Source organism: Podarcis cretensis (genome assembly GCF_951804945.1).
Source record: "Podarcis cretensis genome assembly, chromosome: 11".
Classification (NCBI taxonomy): domain Eukaryota; kingdom Metazoa; phylum Chordata; class Lepidosauria; order Squamata; family Lacertidae; genus Podarcis; species Podarcis cretensis.
In genome coordinates this window covers 36312512-36319907 of record NC_137180.1, presented here as the reverse complement: position 1 = coordinate 36319907, position 7396 = coordinate 36312512, and the positions used below count along the sequence as shown (strand labels likewise).

The following is a 7396-nucleotide window of genomic DNA, read 5'->3' as shown; positions in this document are numbered from 1 at the left end:
CTTCAGTAGTTTAGGGACTCATCAAACCTAAATCCGGCCCTGCTTCTGCATATGGTTTCTCTGCTCTTTCAGATCATCTGAAATGGGTTGAATTGACTGCGAACATTTATGGCAATGAACATAAGTAATACCGAAGGTTACATGAAAAGTGAGGAGATCAAACGAAAGCAAGGAAATGTATTTGTGAGCACTGAGTCACAATTCTGCTGGAGCAGTAAACACATGGTCTCAGTAAAGATTAGATTTTTCACGTTTGCCCCTTTTCTAGCCATTATGATCAGCAGCTCTCCTAACGTGTTTCCATACTGGCCGAAGCTTCAACTGCCTGTCATGCAGCTGCTAAGAGATAATGCCACAATCAAGAAATAAGATGGAAAACTCCCCTGCCCCCATGGTTGCATGTCAAATTCAAGAACTCTGGAAGCTGTCAGGGAGGAGTGTTCTGTCAGCATCCCTCACCATTGTGTTGTGAAGTTGGAATTCATTTATTAGCACATTGTTTTGAGAAAGCATCCTAGATAGTATTTGCCCAGATGCTCTTCCTGTTTTAGGAAGAAAAATTCCCACACCCCATTCCCTCTGTGACTCATTCTAGGTTTATGGACCACACCATATTTGTAATATGTTTTCGGTACTGTATTTAAATGTAAGAAGGAGGGTGTGTTGTTTGTTTGACTGAGATTGTTTCGTGGTCACGTTCAATCCAGAGAGCTCCTTCATGTTTGAAGACTTGAAGAGGGAAAGTCAAAACCCCCAACAGACATGTCCAAGACAATTGGACTGGGGCATTATTGTAGTTATTTCTATCAATTATGATTGCACAAATTTGAAGACATAATGGCAAAAGGTGTTGTGTGTGTTCCTAGATTGGTCATTCTACTACACATACCCCAAATCTAGAAAGGTTTGCTTAAGAATAATATCATTATTAAGACAATAAGTGCATGATTTGATTTTGCTCATTTCTGGATTTGGGACCTCAACACTGCAGTCAGGTTTCAAGTTTACCTCTGCAAGTTGAAATAAGAATCTTGGGACTTGATCTACAGCTAGATTAAAGATAAAGGTAAAGGAACCCCTGACCGTTAGGTCCAGTTGCGGACGACTCTGGGGTTGCAGCGCTCATCTCGCTTTACTGGCCGAGGGAGCCGGCATTTGTCCTCAGACAGCTTCCGGGTCATGTGGCCACCATGACAAAGCTGCTTCTGGCGAGCAGCACATGGAAACACCGTTTACCTTCCCGCCGGAGCTTTCAAACTGCTAGGTTGGCAGTGTGAGATTTTGACCAGCTTCGGCCCATCTGAAGCTGATACAGGCTCGTCTTATCTTGAGCCCAAGCAGAGTAGTCCACACAGCAGAAGGATAAGCAGTATGTGCCACATTCTTAACTTTATTTCCACTCTATGCTGAGAGAATACAAACATGCATCTTGCTTCTGTGAGAGCAGAGAAGCAACTCCTCTCGGAAACAAAGAACACCGAGAGAACACTGAGAAACAGGAAACCAGTGTACGTCACATCCAGTCTCCCATTCCCGTGGGAATCCAACAGTAACTTTGACTGTGGAATGCAAAACAATGTTTTGTGACTGCAGTTGCTGCTCAGTGAGGGAAATAGAAACCAACAGGCAGGAGCAGGGACCAAGCAATGGGAGCTCACCCTGTCGCGGGGATTCAAACCGCGACCTTCTGATCGGCAAGCCCTAGGCTCTGTGGTTTAGACCACAGCGCCACCTGCATCCCTAAAGCTAGATTATCCGATTAACTTTGGCCACAAGGCAGTTTTCCCTGGTTATTTTCATGGGATTAAAAGCTTTGTTCAGATTTCCAACCCTCCAAGAGAGCAGACATTTGCCTGGCATGATAATTACCAGATTTCACTGTTTGGTAGCATAGGCATTACAGTGGTACCTCGGGTTACAGATGCTTTAGGTTACAGACTCCACTAACCCAGAAATAGTACCTCAGGTTAAGAACTTTGCTTCAGGATGAGAACAGAAATTGCACGGTGGCGGCAGCGGGAGACCCCATTAGCTAAAGTGGTACCTCAGGTTAAGAACAGTTTCAGGTTAAGAACGGACCTCCAGAACGAATTAAGTTCTTAACCCAAGGTACCACTGTACACAGCCTGGAAACATATCATCCGATATAGCAAAGACTGAAGTGCAGAGTACAATGCCCACCCAGCAGGGCTGGCCCAAGACATCTTGTCACCTGAGGCGAACCACAAAATATCACCCCTATGCCTGCCAGGGAAGAAGGGACAAGCGTGTGCACCAAAGATGGATATAAAGATCTATGTCAGGCTCTGCCGCACCTGTGGATCCTGCTGCCTGAAGCGGTCATGTTACCTTGACTCAAAGATGGGCCAAACCTTGCCACTCAGTAAATAACTTAAAACAAACCCACCATTCACCTACCAAAACTGTCTGAAGAAACAGAGTTCCCATATTCACTTAAACAGCTCTTCTAGTTTTCCCATTTGGTATTACCCCAAACATTTCCCCTTAAATGAGATGATAGCCCTCAGTTCTTACACCTCAAGAGGCAACTGATCTATAGCTAAATCTGTATCCAACCTGTATCCAAAAGTGGGTTGATGAGAAGGTAGCAAATTGGATACAAAACTATCTGGTGAGAATTTGGATGGGGCTTCCGGTCGGCGCCAGCGCTTAATGGCTGCTCTCTCTCTGATCTCCGGAGAGAGGGCTGCTCCACGAGTTTGGGTCTGACCGCTAAGGCGAAGCGGGGACCCCTAAAATCACAGGCGCGGAAGCCTGTGAACAAGGAGACTCGGTGGGCACCATTTGCGCCCCCCCTTACTGCAAAAGAGCCTTTTTAAAGGCTCCGGAGGAGCATCGGGGGATCGCGCGGTGCTGAGAGTCGCTACCCAGCCTGTGGAGTGAAGCCGCGTTGCCATAGGCGGAGAGCGCCGATTTCTTCCTGAAATTTGGACTGAAATTTGAAACCTGTAAGTAGGATTGAGAAACCTATCGGGACTATAAAATTTGCTTGAAATTCGGCTGAAAACGGGGACGGTAAATAAAGGAAGTCTGCCTCCCCCCCCCGGCTGCATGATCTTTAAAGCAACGGAACTTAAAGCTGCAATTGAAGGAGAAGTAACTCTGAACTTTTTAGAGCGGTTTAACCCTGGCATTGAATCTGAACCCCCCCCCCCCAGCAAGCAGGAGCAAGGGGTGAAGAAAAGGGAACTTGATTTAACCTGCATGAAAGGAAGCAAAGGGAAAAACTTTCCGCTGTCTCTGACTCTGGGAGCGAGCTGCCTGGGTGAAACACTTGACAGGGACTGTCAGAAAAGATAGACTGTGACTTTATTTGATACAATTTTGGACTTTGTGACTTTGGGATTTTACTGAAAGAACAATTTGATAGCTTGTTGCAACTAGAAGACTGGGTGACTGCGGTTAAAAACTTTCCTCTTTGGGGGCTTTTGGCTTCTTTGTTTTTTCCCTGCCTTGTGGATACATTGAATTGCTCTCTCTAGAGGACCTAAAGACAATAGTTGCAACATAGACTGTAAAAAACAAGTCACTGGATTTTTCCATTCAAAGCTGCTCCTGTGGGAACGACCTTGGGACATGAGCGGCTCAGCAGAGGAGATAGCAACAAGGTCTAAAGTTAAAGCCGCACAAAAGAAAAGGGGCTCTACGTCAGGCACATTGTCAACAGGTGCAGCTGGACAGGAAAAAGGGATAGATATATTCATGGATTCAGTGACACAAGCTTTGCTTAAGATAAATGAATCCTTAGAAAACTTGACAAAGCAGAGTACGGAAAATACCAAACAGCCGACAGAACTTACTACAAAATTGGACTTGAACACCAAAAGCATAACATCCAACACAGCAACTATAAATAAATTAATTGAGGAAAATGCAACAATCCGAAAAATAGCGGAAGAAGCAAAATCCACTGCAGACAACACACAGGAAAAATTAGCACCAGTTTGCAAGAGGTTGGACGAACATGAGGCCGCTTTGTCTTTATGGGAGATGCAGAGGAAAGAGAGGAATTTAAGACTTAGATTGGTCCCAGAAAGTGAAGGGGACAACTTAGTGGACTTTCTCACTAAAGAACTTTCAGAATTTTGGCAGGTAAACACAGAGGAGGAAGAATTTAAGATAACGGCTGCCTTCAGACTGGGGAGAAGGCAAAATAGAAAGATTCCGAGGGATTGCCTGATAACTTTGAGATCAAAGGAGGAAAGGGACAAAATATTAAATCTACACTATCAAAGAACTCTTGAGATCGAAGACGTTTTTGTGCAAATTTACAAGGATATCCCGAAATATATTCTGGAGGCTAGAACCCATTACAAGAATCTGGTTTACCTGCTGAAACAGAACAGCATTCCTTTCAGGTGGGAGTTTCCACAAGGCCTGTCCTTTAGCTACAAAGGAAAGAAAGTCAAGATAAGAACAGTACAAGATAAAGAACAATTTTTGGACAGAAACGAAGAGGACCTACAGAAAGGAGTGGTAGAACTGACCTCTGAAACAGATCTTGGAAGCCTGACATTCGGACTTAAATCACCAACGGAAGAAGAACAGCCGCAGGGAGCAGCTGGAGGTAACTAATTAACGATGTCTCTGCAATTTTTGACTTGGAACTGTAATGGACTGAACCTTCCCAGAAAAAGGCGTGAAGTTTTTCATATTTTGAAAAGAGAACAATTGGATTTGATTTGTTTACAAGAGACCCACATAACATGGACACACAGAAAATTGCTTATAAACAAAAGGTTAGGACAGGAATTCATTTCATCGGATAAAGTCAAGAAAAGAGGAGTGGTGATCTATGCAAAGGAGAAATTGGCCCCTAAATTGATTTTTAAAGATGAACGAGGAAGATTTTTGGCAATTGAAATACAAATTCAGGGAGAAAAATTTTTGACAGTTGGCATTTATGCACCTAATGAAGGGAAGGCAGAATTCTTCAAGAAACTGCATGAGACATTAATGGACTATCTGGATTGCAATGTAATTTTATTAGGAGATATGAATGGCGTGGTTTCTACAAATATGGACAAAGCACAAAGACAGGTGGTCTCTAAGGACGGGAGATTACCCAAGACTTTTTTTGAAATGACAGAGAATTTGGACTTGATAGATATTTGGAGAACTAGAAACCCTCTCGAGAGAGAGGGAACGTTTTTCTCTGAGGCACAAATGACATGGACAAGAATTGATCAAATTTGGATTACTAGTGGCATGGCTCCAAGGATAAAAAAAGTAGAAATCTGCCCAAAGACATGCTCCGACCATAACGCTGTGAAGATGGAAATGAAACTAACAACAGCTGGTTCCTTCAGATGGAGAATGAATGACACCCTATTTAGAGACGATGAGATTTACAAAAAGGCCCAAAAAACTTTGAAGGACTATTTTGAGATAAATCTGAGGACGGATGTTGAAAAAAGAGTGATTTGGGACGCAAGTAAGGCCGTGATGAGAGGTTTTCTAATACAACAGAATTCTTTAAAGAGGAAGAAACAAAATGAGAGGAAAGATAAGATCCTGGAAAAAATAAAAGAAGGAGAAAAGAAATTGAGATCTAAACCAAAGTCTCATGAGATCTTGAGAGAAATTAAATTTTATCAGATGCAGTATATGGAACTGATGAACCAAGAGATAGAATGGAAAATCAAGCAAATGAGACAAAGGACATTTGAATCAGCAGATAAATGCGGGAAACTCCTCGCATGGCAATTGAAGAAGAGACAAAAATTGAATACAGTTACAAATTTGGAGGTGGATGGAAAGAATGTTATCAAACCAAATGAGATCAGCAATTGTTTTCAGAGTTATTTCAGAAGACTATATGCACAAGGGCCGGAGAATGAACGAGACATAGAAGATTTTCTTAAGAAATATGGATTACAAAAAATTTCTCAACAAAGTATGTTGGTTTTAAATGAGAAAATAACAGATAAAGAAATAGAGGGTGCCATTCAAAACATGCAACTAGGTAAATCTCCAGGACCAGATGGATTAACCTCCAGATACTACAAAGCACTGAAGGAATGGATAATACAGCCGTTGAAGGAGGTTTGCAATGAAATATTAGAGGGGAAAAAGGCTCCTGAATCATGGAAAGAAGCTTTCATCACACTTATACCAAAGTCTGAAACTGAAAAAAATCAGATTAAGAACTACCGCCCTATATCATTACTTAATGTGGATTACAAAATATTTGCTGACATTTTAGCAAAAAGACTTAAGAAGGTGCTGGTGGAGGAGATTCACAAAGACCAGGCAGGCTTTCTCCCGGGAAGACACTTATCAAACAATGTAAGGAATATAATTGATATTATGGAAATGTTGACAGTAAATATTAACACGAAGGCAGTTTTAATATTTGTGGACGCGGAGAAAGCCTTTGATAATATTTCTTGGAACTTTATGAAGAAGAATCTCCATGGGATGGGGGTAGGCCAAAGGTTTGAAAATGGTATAGGTGCAATATATTCCGAACAAAAGGCAAAGTTAATTGTAAATAATGTGGTTACTGATGAACTTCCGATAGAAAAAGGGACACGGCAGGGGTGCCCAATATCCCCATTACTTTTTATATCAGTCCTGGAGATTTTATTAAATATGATCAGGGGGGACCAGTTGGTAAAAGGAATTTGGGTCGGAGCCAGACAGTACAAATTGAAGGCATTTGCAGATGACCTTGTATTGACTTTACAAGAGCCAGACACTAGCACAAAGAGTTCTAGAACTAATTCAATTCTTTGGCCAGGTTGCAGGATTTAAACTGAACAAACAAAAAACTAAAGTCCTGGGAAAAAACTTAACAAATGGCGAAAGGGAGAAGTTTCAAAGTGAAACTGGGTTGATGGTGGCTAAGAAAGTGAAATACTTGGGGATTAACATGACATCTAAAAATGTGAATTTATTTAAGGATAATTATGACAATTGTTGGACAGAGGTAAAGAAAGATCTAGAAATATGGTCGAATTTGAAGCTTTCCTTGTTAGGCCGAATTGCTGTGATCAAAATGAATGTTTTGCCAAGAATGTTATTTTTGTTTCAGACATTACAGATTGTGGATAAACTAGATTGCTTCAAGAAGTGGCAGAAAGATATATCTAAATTTGTCTGGCAGGGCAAAAAGCCCAGAATAAAATTTAAGATATTAACTGATGTAAAAGATAGAGGGGGGTTTGCCCTGCCGGACTTAAGACTTTATTATGAAGCAGCAGCTTTCTGCTGGCTGAAGGATTGGCTACTTCTTGAGAATACTGATATTTTGGATCTGGAAGGGTTTGACAATAGGTTTGGTTGGCATGCCTACATATGGTATGACAAGGTTAAAGCTCATAAAGGTTTTAAAAATCATGTGGTCAGGAAAGCATTATACAATGTCTGGACT

General features: G+C 41.7%; 1 protein-coding gene across 1 annotated transcript in view; it reads right to left on the bottom strand.

Annotated features, from left to right (window-relative positions):
- The window catches only part of NSA2 (NSA2 ribosome biogenesis factor), a 349067-nt gene that overhangs the window by 45958 nt on the left and 295713 nt on the right, over positions 1 to 7396 (bottom strand). The gene's annotated exons all lie outside the window — the stretch shown is intronic.